Source organism: Plecotus auritus, assembly GCF_963455305.1.
Source record: "Plecotus auritus genome assembly, chromosome: 7".
Classification (NCBI taxonomy): domain Eukaryota; kingdom Metazoa; phylum Chordata; class Mammalia; order Chiroptera; family Vespertilionidae; genus Plecotus; species Plecotus auritus.
Genome location: NC_137774.1, coordinates 159,863,407 through 159,879,712, shown reverse-complemented (window position 1 = coordinate 159,879,712; position 16,306 = coordinate 159,863,407).

The following is a 16,306-nucleotide window of genomic DNA, read 5'->3' as shown; positions in this document are numbered from 1 at the left end:
ATCAGAAATACAAATATCTAATTAAATATTTTTATAAAATAATCAAATAAATAATAACTTTAATTTAGAATTTAATGGGTGATTTTTAAAATGAAGCATATACACAATATATAGAAGAAACATAGCTATTTGAAATGTTAACTTGAATTTTGAATAGTATTTCTTTTTGCTTCTCCTCATAGTTACAAAAAGATACAAAGTTTTTCTGAAAGTATAAATGTAGCATAATAAAATTTTACAAGTTTAGTTTCATTTCAGATACCCATGACTGGGGGAGTCACATTAACTCATTGTGTCACGCTTCAAACATTTTTTTTTTATTTTGTTATTATGTAAATTGAGACAGTGATGTCTGACCTCTCTCCTTCATTGGGTTTTAGTGAGGATAAATGAGAATATGTCTTGAATACATTTGGTAACCATGAAAAAAAACCATATAACCATAAACAGTTTTTATGACCTGACAAAATAAAAGCACACAATGAATCAGAAAACACAAATTTTGCCCTGAAACTTAACTCAAAGCAACATTAACAAGATTGTGAGTCCCATATAATGGACTTGGATAACATTCTCAATATTATCCTTAAATTTAGTTCTTAAATTGACACAAATATACTGTTAAAAAATGAATGACTCTTGTATGGATTCAATAATGGCTGAGGAAACAAAGTTAAGCTGAAACCCAGTGAAGACCTTTCTTCTGGAGAATGAGATTATTTGTGCAGGTGCTTTTCCTTCAGATGATCTAAAACAGAGATTTTCTACCTGGGGATGCTAAGAGAATGGAGAGCTGATCTGTCCTTTAGACAGTCATTCTCAGATATTAGATAAAATCATCAGGCCTTTGGCAGCTGCTCAATTACAGTCAATAATTGGGCTTATATAACACTTGAACATCACCGCACATCCTTACAAGTTCTGCCTCTGATTAAATTCCCTAACGATCTGCAGACAGCAACAGTTAACAAGTCAGATGGTTCTTCACACATGTTTACTGGCTAGAATATATATACTTGCAAAATAGTGCTATCCTGAGGATATGTCATTGAGCCTTTTGATTTTTATGTCTATAAAAATATTTTTAACAAACCATAAATTAGCTCCTTAATTAATAGCCTGAGACAAAAGGTCTATTGCTGTGACAGTGTGGTTATTAAAAAATAATAACATCTACCACCTTCTTAAGAGGAACAATTTGAGTTAATGGATTATGACAGGAGTAATATTGTTTACAAAATAATTAGGTGATAAAATAGATTAATTATTGTGCTGTCATGCCATCAACTGTTCTGTGATATGAAAGGTTGCAGCTTACTGTCTTCTCATTTGAAATACACATTTCATGTAGGATCATAAATTATACCTTCTTAGGCAGAATGTCTGAAATGTTTGTATGAGAACAACACAGCACAAAATTCGCTCAACAGTTGCAAACATATCTGGGTCCTTTCACATGGAATATCTCTATTGTTTGAATAAACCAATTTATCTCTAGAAAACAATTTGTAAACTGTCAATTACACAGTTATAGATAGTCAACAAAATGATATTTACAGTAGTGTAAACACATCACTAATATAAATGTAAAAATGATAAAATGGTTTAATTTATTTATTGAAATATAAGAATATGAAACACTTTAAAAATTATTATGAAGAGACTATATTAACAATGTATTTTTAACTTATAAAGGGCCTTTCAGATAAAGCATAGTGTGAGACAAATACCAAAAGAAAAAAATACCAGGAGTTATCTTTATATTAAGTGTTTTATATTCTTCTATATAATTCTCTTTCTCTCAGCTTTACCAATTAACATGTTACTTTTAAAATCAAAGGTAGAAAATATTACTTTGAAATATTTTTTTAAAATTTAATAACTTTAAGTGCTCAAACAGTTTCTATATACATTTTAAACCACTAAAAATATGTGTAAGCTTACTGATGCAATTTAACTATTTTAGATATTTTCTTAAAATATAATTTAATACTGCCCTTTGTTCAGGATTTTTTAAGAAAAATCTTTCAATGTTAATTTCTTCCTTATTAGTTCTCAAATGTACGAATTATGGCTATTAGAGAAGTGCATAATATTTGTTACTGTTTGGGAGCATATATTGCATCTTTTTGGATGGCACCCAAACTTACAAAATATTAACTCCAGTTTTTTAGAGGCAATTTTCTATGCCTTAAAAGCTACTGCTTCTCTATGATGTAGTACACAATAAGTTCAATGGACCCCATGAGCATTTTCCCATTGAATTAGTCATTTCCCTCTAAAAGATATTCTGTGAACAGAAAAATGTTTCGAATACTATCATTGGTTATAGTAAAAAAGGTTGATATAAGACACTCATATATGGCTTGTGGTAGAGGTCTGAGCGACAGAAACAACAAATCCAAAACCAGGAAAACAGAGCCTCTATGGTAGTTGTCAGATGTCCATTCAAGGGCACCACAGTGACTGCTAGTAAGGCCAAATATGAGTTAACAATGAAGACCAGAGCTTATATGCAAGCCTCAGGGAAGCTGCTCCCCCAGAACACACCAAAAGCAATGGTCTGATTTAGGCTGGTCAGCTAAATATATGGCAAGTGCAGTTACTGTAGGCTGTACCAAAGTAACTTAGCACTATATGTTAAAATTGTAGATACAGATATGATTTGCTTAACAAACACAGTTTTAAAAATCAACACCCTCAAAGTACATGTAGTATAAAATCTATAGATTCAAACATGGATGCTGCAGCCTTGCTTGGAATTACCAGTAATTTGGAACAAACAGAATAAATTTAAATTTATTTTTTGTGTGTGTAGAATTCTATGAGCTGTACAGAAGCTGCTGACATTGATTCTTGTCTATGGACTTTGATGAATTAAGAAGAAAACATTAGAAAAGTTAGAAAAGTTATCCCAAGTGAAATAAGCCAGACAAAGACTGATACTACATGGTATCACTGAAATGTGAAAACAAACAAACAAATAAACAACAAAAAATATATATGTATGTGTGTGTATATACACTCCTAGAAACAGAGTAGGAAAATGGTTGTCAAGGGTTTGGTGGGGAAGAGTGGAAACAGGGAGAGGCTGGTAAAAAGATATTAGCTTCCAGTTATTGGAAGAATATGGTCTATGGATCTAAAGTATAATATGGTGACTACAGTTAATAATACTGTATTTTGTAAGGTAAGTATGTGAAGTGATGGATGTGTTAATTCAATAGGAGGGGCCTTTTATATTTTTATAATCTTGCATACTTTAACTATCTAACAATTTTATTTGTCAATTATAAATCAAGAGCTAAAAACAATCTTCCCTGATTTTCTATACCAGCGTTATGGATGCTTGACCCCAGCCATAGTTTCCAGGGTTCTATTTCTTCTTTAATTTATGGTTTGTCAGATGACAAAGGAGTGAAAGTTTCCCCCTTTCACTCCTTTGTCATCTGACAAATCGGGAAAGCATAGAACTGAAATTATCACTCTTGATTGTCTTGAACATGAACATGAAACTCTAGGGCTTTATTTATGTAAAATGGAAGCTGCTGCTTTGTGACACAGCAAACCGGGAAACATTTGCCCCTTGTAAACATGCCCTATGAATCATTAATGACATGGGGGAGATCTCCTGCTAAGAAAATAAATGATCTGCTTTCTGCTGAGTGGGAAGCCCTGACATTGGTCCACGCAAGGTGAGAAAATCAGGCATCAAATAAGGTCATTTGAAAATAAGAGACGTTGAGAATTTCCAGGAAGAAGATTTATTTTGCTTTATTTTTTCAATAATTTAAAAAGGTCAGTGTCAGGAGTGCTTCCAAAATCTGTAAACATTAACAGGCATTGCTGCAGTCCAACACTTTATTTGAGGAAACTTGAAGATCAAAGAAGCATTTTTTATTTATTATTTGTTTCAACCTAACTAATAATACATCACCCTCAAATTTTACTGGAAATGGTCTAGATAGAATACCATATTAATTAAAGACATCATGATGATATATGAAACACTTTGGGAAAACTCTCTTGGTATATGAGAAGCCAGCACAATCGATCTCTGTCCAAGATTTTACTAGTACTCCAAACCTTCTATGTGTACTTTAAAATCCATGTTGTTTAAATATTCTAAAGGATATGGTTATAATGTAAACTGCTTTTCTACTTTTATATACCCTTTTAAAATGTAGATTTCCTTTTATTTTATGGATATATGAAGAAAATGCATCAAAGTTATTATCCTTTAATGATTTTTTTTTTGCCAATTCTTACAACCCTTTAAATATGGTACTTTTGCATGTATATCTCAAAATATTTTTTATGATTTCAGGTTTCTATTAATTTATTCTGATTTCTCTTTAATCCATAGACATACATTTGCAGCTTAGTTTCTACATGCCTAACCATTTTTCAGTATTTTAAATCAAGTTTTAATGTCTGACTTTTAAATCAATAGATATTTACCTTTTCTTTTTTTTCTAATTTCTTTTCATTTTGAAATTTTTATGTTAGGGACACATTTAGTTCTTGATTCAATTTGCTGATATTTGGCTTCGATTTCTCACTTTTAATTAAATAACTTCTGTTCTTAAAATGTATATATTTTTTATTTCAGAGAGGAAGGAAGAGGGAGAGAGAGATAGAAACATCAATGATGAGAGAGAATCATGGATTAGTTGCTTCCTGAACACCCTGTACTGGGGATCCAGTTCACAAACCTGGGAGGTGCCCTGACCAGGAATCAAACCCTGACCTCCTGGTTGTCTAGGTTCATAAGTCAATGCTCAACCACTGGGCCACAGCACCAGGGTGACTTCTGCTATATATATAGTCATATTACTAAAATTTTCTAAAAATACATTACTCTAAGGAAAAAAATGTCAATTTTCTGTTGAATACTCATTACAACTGTCTCTGCGTGACAGCACACATCAGATAGCGTTAGCATGGTTTGAAAATCTGGAACCTGGACCAGGAGAAGTTGATAAATACATAACCTTAAAGTAATATTTTTAGAGCAAATAAGAGATGAAAAAAATTTAGAAAGAAAAGAAAATACAAATAAAATAGCTGTATGTGGAATCATTATATATCAAGTCAGCCAATGTTAAACTTCCTTAGATGATGAAAATGAGTCCCAAGGAATAAAAGTGACTAACACATGTTTACATATACTGCACATATAGACATATAATTACACGTAACAACTGTCATTTCTGTAATTGTGTGCCTGGGTGGCTAGACTGCCATAAATTCAGTAAGAAGACAATGAGCCCAAATGGATCTAGCTCAGCCGTGGGCAAACTACGGCCCGCGGACCGGATCTGGCCCGTTTGGCTGTTCTATCCAGCCCGCGGAGCCGAAAGAGCAGAGGGTGCTCTTGCTCTCCCCTCCGCTCCTTCACCAGCAGCAGTGTTAACATGGCAACGTCGGGGAAACAGGGCCGCAGCTCCTTCTTCTGAGTGGGTGGATTTATATCCGCCCATTCAGTAGAAGGAACAACCTCTCAATCTTCCAGAGGTTCCTTGTAATGCCCGCGGACGCGTCCCCCGACATCACCCTGGGAATGCGTAGACACGTTATCGTGGTGATGTAGGGAGACACGCCCCTGGAGAGCACAGTATCAGAGCCTTTCTGAGGTAAGATTAAAAGCTCTACTCAAACACAATTTTTTCCTGTTCCCACATTCTGTACATCACAATGACTTGTTAATAAAACAACAAAGACTTTCAGCTTTTAGGGCTTCTATCCACTGCAGTTTTTTTTTCCCACTGCGGACGCGCGCAGCAGGGAAAAAGACACACAGAGGACATGTCACACTAGCCATGCTGCGGCTGCATTTTTTTGCTGATACGGATGCGGTATCAGTAACGCTACCGTGGCCACTAACCGCATGTGTTAGCGGCAAAACAAATGCATTTTGCGCTGCGTTTGCTTCTCCCCCTTGCGCCTGTAAAAATGCGTGCTGATGTTTTAAAGACCAAAAACCTTTCAACCCAGTCTACATTGCCATCTACATCTACGTCCCGGGCATAATTTGGAAGTTGCACTAAAGAAAATGTTTAATTTACTGTTTACACATTTTGTTCTTTTCTATTTGTTTTAGTTTTAAATTATTTTATTATATTTAAGTTTAATTTGAAAGGCTTTTGTACCTTTCCTTTGTTAGGCAATTTTATTTTGCCTTTGCCATCTTCAATATAAGGTATGTTATTGTGCTACGATTCCTCCATTTTTTGAAGTTTCAAATTATATTAATTAGTGTTTACATTCTTCTTGTTAAAATGTTTGAAATGAATCAAACTATTGAAATAAAAAAAAAAGACCGTACCCTTTTATGTAATGATGTTTACTTTAAATTTATATTAGTTCACACAAACACTCCATCCATGCTTTTGTTCCGGCCCTCCGGTCCAGTTTAAGAACCCATTGTGGCCCTCGAGACAAAAAGTTTGCCCACCCCTGATCTAGCTTATAGCTCAGTGAATTGCAGACCACATGAGCTTCACACTTGTATTAGTTCTCCTTGACCCCCAAGTTCTATGGGAGTGACACGAGGGGCTCAGATGAGTGTTGCACATACAGAGGTTTGTGTTACAGTTGAGGCATGCTGATCTTAGGAAACCTCGGGTTTATAGAGGGTTTGCTAGCAAGTCTGCCCATCCTCTTCTCCAGAAAGACACTACTCTGGACTGTAAGCAGGTCTCCTTTGGGGAGAGGATGGAGACTTTACCTTAGTGCTATCCGAAAATGTTTCTGAGGCGGGAAGTCAGGAAAGAAATCTGCTCTCAGTGGGGAGGGATACACTATCTCAGACTCCCAAGGCTATTTGCTATGCAACCCTTCTCTGAAAGATAACCTGAGGTGGTCAAAACACCACGAGAACTGCTTCCCAACAAAATATAATGAGCAGCTTTCTGAGTTGAAAATTGTCAATTCTGAATGTTAGATACAAGTTTTAATCTGCGTTGTTTTTGCAGTGTTCTGTGTTATTTTTAAATAAAAAAATAAAGCCACATATTCAGTTGATAGAGTGATTGTGAGGTTAACAAATCATTGGCAATTATCTGTCTTAGAGCAAGAGATTTGCCTTGATTTCCAATGTAACATGGTACTTAACCTTGCCTTTAATTCAAGCAGATTGCTAGGGTCAACTAGAGATAAACCAAACCTCAGGATTATTGGAGAAATCTAGATAAACAGCTAACGAGCTTTAACTTGGTCTGTGTTTGTCTTGCAAAACAGTGATGTTGAATCAGTTCAGTTTTGATTTAAAGCAGGCGTCCTCAAACTATGGCCTGCGGGCCACATGCGGCCCACCAAGGACATTTATCCGGCCCGCCGGGTGCTGCTGCCTGTCCTGCTTAGCAGCCAATTCGTCCCGGGCCCGCAGTGCGCATAGGAATTTGTTCATAGTTTTTTTTTAAAACTATAGTCCAGCCCTCCAACAGTCTGAGGGACAGTGAACTGGCCCCCTGTTTAAAAAGTCTGAGGACCCCTGATTTGAAGGTACTTAGCAGCTATGGTTCCGTCAGTAGACGAGAAATCACACAGCAGGATTTTATAGAGCAAAGTGGTTTTACAGGAACTGGAAACCAAAAGAGCAAACAGGGAAAACTGAGCTCAGCCAGAGACAATAACTGATGAACACAGAGGCGGGGGAAGAGGTGGAAAAGACCGAGGAAGGCGGGAATCCTCTCTGAAGCACCTGTGTGGCTCCGAGGGGGAGAGAGATACCTCTTGGCTGTTGTTGGTGCCTACAGTGAAGGGTGATGAGGCTAATAGAGGGACTGGCAAAGGTAGCAGGAGCTGAGCCAACTCTTTTTTGAAGCAATGCTAACTGGAGAGGAGAAAATGAAATAGAAACAAATAGAAAATGAACAGGAGGCAGTTTTGTCTCTCCTCCTTCACTCCTCTCTCCAGTGTCTCCAATTGGCATTGGTAGGGGAGTATAGACTGAGAAGAATAGCTTCACAGTCAGAGTACCAGCATCTCAGAGCAGAGTATAAAGGATGGATTAGAAGCTGAAAGACAATGGTAACTGACTAGCAAAATTACTAACTACAAAGTAATTTCAAGGGATTTTAATCCATTATTTTATGTGGATTATTTACCAAGGCTTCTAGGTTTCTTTGTGAAAGCTAATTAACTTCAAGGTCATGTTACTATTTTTTTTTCTAATGGAAATAGTCATACTAGTATAAATTAATGTTTTCTCAGGAATGATCTTTTTTAAGAATTTATTATTAGTGTAGAATGCATACTTTTTAATGAAGTAATGGTTTCCATTTCTTTGAATTGGAAACATCTAATATCAGTGTTAATCTTTGAAATAGGTGCTTTGACATTTCTGTATCTATTCCCCCTATGTTGTGAGTAAAATACATAGTTTCTCATTTCACCATCTACTTTATGATAAGTATGGGCTGTAGAATGAATAAATAAGGTACTCTTAAATGAAAAATTTCCTCTTGTGTAGTCTGCTCTTAACATTTTGTTTCAGTGTATATGTGATTAATGTTGTTGATATTTTAACATCTAGCAAGAAGCATGGTCTTATAAATGTCCTTTACTCATGAAAAGAAAAAAAAAAAAGAAAAGAAAAGAAAAAAGAACCTCTTGCGTCCCCTTATCCTGAATCTATCACCATTGTTCTGTGTTCACTTGTATAAAGCAAGGCATTCTTAACGTTCAGGGACACTTGGAAACTTTCAATACATCTCCTTAAAAAATATACATATTTTTAAAAAATATATTTTTATTGATTTCAGAGGGGAAGAGAGAGGTAGAAACATCAATAATGAGAGAGAATCATTGATCAGCATTACCCCTCCTGGTGGACTGAGCCTGCAACCTAGGCATGTGCCCTTGACTGGAATTGAACCCAGGACTCTTCAGTCCCCAGACCGCTGCTCTTTCCACTGAGCCAAACCAGCTAGGGCTTAAAAATATTGTTAACAAACATTTAAAGGAATGTTTTCAATTTTGGATGGTGTATTTAATCCGTTGGAAAAAATCAACATGTAATATGAACATGCACATGTGAAAGTCAAACTAATTTTTCTCTGTAGCTTTTGTTACAAAGTTTAGTGAAGACTCAGGTAACATTCCACACTTTGAAAATTTTGTGCAAAGCAAAAGTGCTAATAATGTTTTGTTTGCAGTTCTACATTTGTGTCAATCATTTTCATTGATGTTACTTGTAAGATAATCTCTTTGTTGAGCAAGGTAGTAGAGGAAAAAAATATATTACCTGAAATATTCTCATTATAATTGGACTAGAGGCCCAGTGTATGAATTTGTGCACCAGTGGGGTCCTTCAGCCTAGCCTGTGGAATCGAGCCAAAACTGGCTCTCTGACACCCGCTGAGGGGTCCTGGATTGCAAGAGGGTGCAGGCCAGGCCGAGGGATCCCACCAGTGCACAATCAGGGCTGGGGAGGGATGCAGGATGTTGGCTAGCTGAGGAAGGACCGTGGGAGGGCTCCAGGGCGTGTCTAGCCCATCTCACCCAGTCCTGATCAGCTTGACCCCAGCAGCAAACTAACCTACTGGTCAGATCATCTGCCCACTGGTGGTCAGTGCATCTCATAGTGAGCGGTTGAGTGGCCTTAGCATATCATTAGTATATTACACTTTGATTGGTTGAACGGACGACTAGACAACTGGACACTTAGCACATTAGGCATTTATTATATAGGATAATTATATTGCATTGAATTAAATGAGTACTTACTGTGCATTAAAGAAAACCTATACTTTGTTGTTCTTTCTTAACTAAAGGACTGGCTATAGAAGATATCCTGCTTTCCCTATCATGGTGCTTAATACATGTGTTCTACTTTTACTTTCTTGTGTAATGCTCAACAAATAGTTGCTTCAAGAGAAATATATATTCAGCTTATCTTTGAATTAACCTGGAGGTTTAACTCAATACTAAAGTGAAATGGTCAAAAAATACGTATTTTTTTATTATACAAAGTAATAAAATGGTTTATTTGGGGATTCAGCTATACTTGGGCACTTTTGATGTTACCAGAAAATACAAGTTTTCTATGCATATATTATTTAAATAAGAACAAAGTGATCTTTGGAATTATTTTACTCTTGTTTAAAAATAAAATTTTGTTATGCACTGCCGGGGGCCATAAAAGAAGAATTTGGTCTTACTTCCTGGTCAGCCCTACTTCCTGATTGAGCAAGGACAAAGCAAGGACAAAGAAAGCCCGAGCACCCAAGGGCCAGAAGAACCCCCCATATCAGAATAACCGATCAGCTAGGACAGATACCCAGTCCCCAACCAATCATCCCATGGCAACTCCTTATCCTACCCCTCCCCTCTTGAGTGCTTATATACCGCAACACTCGAATAAAAAAACGAGGCTTGATCAGGAACCTTGTCTTGCCTCCGTTCTTCGCGTTCCTTGTTTGTTTCATTCTCTTAGGTGGTTCCTGCGTGCCCTCGTTGCTGCCCCGCGGGCCGGGGCAATGCACATTTGCATAGCTGACCCTTTAGTTCTTTTAAGGGATTAGTTGTAATTATTATAGACTGATTTTTTTTTAATTTTATAGAACTAAATAAATGCAACTATTATTTTTGGTAATGTCTCCAATCCTTTATAAAGAAATCACTTCATCTTTATAAAAGTTAGATAAAACAACATATTCTGGCCCAACTGGTGTGGCTCAGTGGTTAAGCATTGACCCATGCACCAAGAGGTCACCAGTTCGATTCCAGGTCAACTGGGGATTGAGCCAGTAGGTCGTGTGCCAGAGGCAGCTGATTGATGTTTCTCTCATAGATGTTTCCATCTCTTCCTCACCCTTCCTCTCTCACTCTAAAAAAAAAAAAAAAAAAAAAAAAAATCAATAAAAACATATTTAAAAAACAATACAAAACAAAAACAATAACATATACTGTTGAACATGTTATTTACCATTCCTCTTTTGAGCTCTTGTAATGAGAAACTCTAGCTTAGTAAATAGATACATTTTTATTCAAGTACTAGAGGCCCAGTGCATGAAATTCCCATGAAGATTGGGCCTAAACTGGCAGTCGGACATTCCTCTCACAATCTGGGATTGCTGGCTCCTAACTGTTCACTTGCCTGCCTCCCTGATTGCCCCTAACCACTTCTGCCTGCCAGCCTGATCGCCCACTAACCTACTCACCTGCCAGCCCGATCTCCCCCAACTGCCCTCTCCTTGCCAGCCTGATCATCCCCAACTGCCCTCCCCTGCCGGCCCGATTGCTCCCAACTGCCCTCCCCTGCTGGCCTGATCACCCCCAACTGCTCTCCCCTGCAGGCCTGGCCCCCCCCACTACCCTCCCCTGTGGGCCTGGTTGCCCCGACTGCCCTCCCCTGCCTCCCCTGCCAGCCTGATTGCCCCCAACTGCCCTCCCCTACTGGCTTTTTGCCCCCAATTGCCCTCCCCTGCTGACCTGGTGGCCCACAACTGCCCTCCCCTGCCAGCCATCTTGTGGCGGCCATCTTGTGGCAGCTATCTTGTGGCGGAAATCTTGTGGCAGACATCATGCAAGGATGTTGCGCGAGGGCGTGACACCACCTAGACTTTTATTATATAGGATGAGGCAAACTACTTATTTTGTATATCTGTGGCACAGCCTTCTTGCTATGAACAAAGCATTCATATGCAAAAATGGGCATTTTTACATAGTTACAAATAAAGGCAATTTGTACAGAAAGCATACTATTTTGCAACACATGAGACAGCCACAGCTATCTTGTGTATCTATATTTTGTCCAAGTGATTTGTATGATAAATGGTTTAAATGCTGAAGATAGTAACTTCATGATCTCACTCCTAAACACATTTATTTCTCCATTTTCTTATACTTCTTTGACTTTATTTTTTCATCCTTTTTCATCCTTTTCTTCTTCCTTACCTGTTTATCTCATTACATATCACATATTAATTTGCTTATCATTGAGATGGCAAAAAAATACATATTTTTATTAACTACAATGCAATAAAATGGTTTATTTGAACTCAGGTAAAGCTTAAGAATCACTTATCTATTTTAACCAATATCATCTGTCTTCACATTTCTGCATGTGTGATCCATTAAGCATAAAGGCACAAAGGAACTGCAAAATAATAACAAAGAGTGTATATATTTATTGTATACATCACTATGATGTTTTTAAAGATGTTTACTTATCTACAAACTTAATATGTACAGCTTTTCCTATGTCAATCACATCTCAACAACTTTTTTTAGTAAAGAAGTATAGAGCTAAATACATCATAGATGAATTGTTTAAAAACAAAGCGAGAACCTTGAAAGTAGAAACAGAAAAATGACTTATTGTGTATAGATTTTTATCTCAATGAATATGTTATCAAAATAAGAATGAATTATACAAGAGAACTTAAAAATAGAAAATGTCAAAAAAAGAGAATTACTTGTAAGAATTACAAATGTAAGTGACAGTTTTTAGTTGCTCGGAATGCTATTTTCTGTGGGTAGATGGATCAAAAATGAAAGAAACAATACTCAGTTCAACTTATAATCAATAATTCTGAATTTACCTCAGTTTACTCTGTGAAGATATTTACTCACTTCCTCTTGAGTGATATTTTACTTAATTAGAGGCTTTCATTAGCTATTTGAAGACTACTCAGAAGGAGGAAAGATAAATGAAAAAGCAAGTAACTTAAATATTTAGAAATACATGGAAAAAAAGTATTTCTTTTAGAAAAATTTTCTAGTGAGCTAAATATAGAATAATGCATTGAGATTTTAGGATTTTTTCCTATCACCTTATAGTATGCTATTTTTCTTGGTAAAAAGGTTTGAAATGGGCTATAATATTGTAAGCAGCAAGAAACACTCTTTCAAAAATACCTGAGAGCTTTTCAACATGGAAATGGAGACTAAACATAATATTTAGAAAATAGTTGCTTGCTTCCAAATGGAACCAAACTACATCTATCTTTTAAAGACATACTGCATTTGGAAGCTCCCACATTTTAGTTTGAAAAAATACCCTTTTACAACTATATATTCTAGCAGCCTTGAGGCACAAAAACGAGACTATTCTACAGATTGAATAAATAACCAATTCTTAAACCATTTTTTGGCAATTCAGTGGACATTCACAATGAAAACTGCGCCTTAAATCTTTTTTTAGGACAAGTTCATTTCTATGAAAAATAGAAAGTCATTATACTTTTGTTCAGTGTTCTTATTGTGAACAATAAAATATTAAGAATGGAGGCTGCAATAATATACTAGATGTTAGAGACTGGGGCTCAAGATTAGATTTTAATATTAGACCCCAATGACTCTAAAAACCCACGGATTTAGAATAAAATAATAAATATATGTTTTTTTTTATAAATACATATAAAATATCGGAGCAAAGAGAGTTGGCAATTAGGCCCTCTTGTTTCCAGAAGAGTAAATTGAGTTGAAATCAAATCTTTGTAGATTAGAAAAAGTTATTATTTCTATCAATTGGAAAAACACCTAGAAACTTAAAAAATTCCATATGTTTTTTGATGTTGATTTTTCACCTTCAGAAGATTATGTTGAGTTTTTATTCTCAACTAGGTGACTGCTGGAGCTAGATTGAATAAATTAGAATTCAATTCCACCATTTAAAAGCTTTGTTGGTTAATTTTTGATGTAAAACAAACCACCCAAACCTAATAAGTTAACTTTTTCGCTTTGGGCTTGGAATTATTTTGTATCATTTCAAGCAAGGGTCCTGCTATAGTGTCTTCTTGAGAACAATGGTCAAGCATGTCAAACTCACAACCCCCTGCAACACCCTCCCCCCCCCCACCCCCGGGGGCCGTGAGTTTGACATGCTGGGACTGTAGAACATTGAAATCAGACAGCATATCACACACACTTGCTCCTTCTGTACTTTAAAATGAGTAGTAAATGGTCCCAGGGGAAATGCTGACATTCCCGCAGTAAGAGTGAAGTCTGCCATCAGAAATCCAAAGGAAATTAAAAACCTATAGAAGTTCCACTCTTTGAAAAAATTTGTACTATGTAATGCACGGGTTACTTTATATAACAACAACAATCTTAGTCAATTAAAAAAACAGCTATTTTATTTAGTTCATTCTATGGATTGGCCTCCTGTATTGATGTGTCCACCAACCAAATGATCCCAGTAGCCACCAAAAGCTGGAAGACACAAGAAACAGACTCTCCTGTATCACCCCAGAGGGGCCTTGGCCTTGCTGACATGCAATGCCACTGAGAGTGGACATCAGAAATCCAGAACTGTGGTATAATAAATTTTCATTGTTTCAAGCCACCAAGTTTGTGGTGATTTGTTGCTGCACATTTAAAACTAACTCAGATTTTTGTTACCAAAATGTGAGCTTCTTCTGTAAAAAATGACAAAAAAATGTGACAGTGGCTTTGGAATTGGATAGTAGATAGAAGCTGGGAGAATTTTAAGGCCTATAGATTGTTTTAAACATAACAGATTGTTAGAAATAAGAATATTCAAGGTACTGCTGTTGAGGACTCATAAGATATGAGGATTACCATATAGAAAGCCTATTATGTTAGATAATATTATATATCCTCTGAAATGAAGCACTGGTAAAATATGAAAGTTAAAGGCATTGACAAGAAATAAGGATTATATTTTAGGAACTGGAAGAATATGTAATATTAGAGGCCTGGTGCACTAATTCATGCACCAGTGGGGTCCCACAGTTTGGCCTGTGGGATCAGGCTGAAACCGGCTCTCCGACATCCCCTGAGGGGTCCCAGATTGTGAGAGGGCACAGGCCAGGCCAAGGGACCCCACCAGTGCACAATCAGGGCCGGGGAGGGATGTGGGAGGTTGGCCAGCCAGGGAGGGACCACAGGAGTGCTCCAGGGTGTGTCTGGCCCATCTCACTCAGTCCCGATCTACCCAATCACAGCAGAAAGCTAACCTTCCAGTCGGAGCCTCTGCCACCAGTAGTCAGTGCACGTCATAGCAACTGGTCGACCAGTCAACTATCTGCCCCTTGGTGGTCAGTGCATGTCATAGCGAGTGGTTGAGTGGCCTTAACATATCATTAGCATATTATGCTTTGATTGGCTGAATGTAATACAGCATATTAGGCTTTTATTATATAAGATAGAGTAGCAAGAACCTCAGCTAAATTGTATTCTACATTGGCATGGACAGCAGACCTGGAAATTGATGAATCTGGATTTTAAATGAATACTATATTTCTAAGCAAAGTGTTGAAATAATGACCAGGTTTTCTCTTATTGGTTATGTTAAAATAGGAGAGAAAAATGATAAAAAGTCCTTTAGCAAAAACAACCAGAACTTGTTGATTTTGTACATTTCCAGCGTATCCAGATTGCAGAAGATGCTAAAATTAAGAGATAACTGTTAGCAAAACTTATTATGTAGAGAAATCAAGGGGTGGTGGGACAAACTTCTGCTGGTAATGAAGAGATTAGGCATGTGATCCATTCCACCCTCTCAGCAGAAGCCAGGAATGGAGACAAAGGTTATACAAGAAAGATCTGTGCATGGCTCTCTTATCTAATGACATGAATCCCTGTGACATACATAGGAGACCACTGCCAGCTTGGAATGAAAGAGACAGAGTTGGGGAAAAAGGGAGAAGGATGTCAGACTTTCAGAATCCTAAAGGCAGAAATTGGGCCGAGAAAGTTATTCATCTACAAACATGCACTGTCCTCAAGAAAAAGGAAGAATGCCTCAAATGGTAAAATGTCAGGCCTCCTGGGTAAAGCCTCTGACCACAAAAGATTATCTCCAGACCTTTAGAACTAATAGCATTTAACCTGCTGGATATTTGAATTATTTAGGACGAGTGACCCCTTGCCTTTTTTTTTTTTTTAATCCTTACCCTAGGATATCTGTTTTTATTGATTTTAGAGAGGAAGGGAGAGAGAAACACCGATGTGAAAGAAAAATACCGATTGGTTGCCTCTCATATGCACTCTGACTGGGTATTCAACCAGCAACCTCGGTATGTGCTTAAGCAGGAATTAAACCTGCAACCTTTGGTGCACTGGATGATGCTCCAATCAACTGAGCCACTTGGCCAGGGTGACCCATTACATTTTAAAATTTTGTCCCTTTACCATATAGAAATGGTAAAGTCTATAAAATGCTATCTTATTTTTTCTATCCTTACATTTTAGAAAAAAAAATTGTTTTATATTTTCTCAAATCTGCAGCTTGAGATGTAATTTGCCCCAGAATATGTCATACCCAGTGTTACCCATATGTGTTGTAAATGATTTAGATTTACTCAAATCAGGAACACTGAATTGATGATCC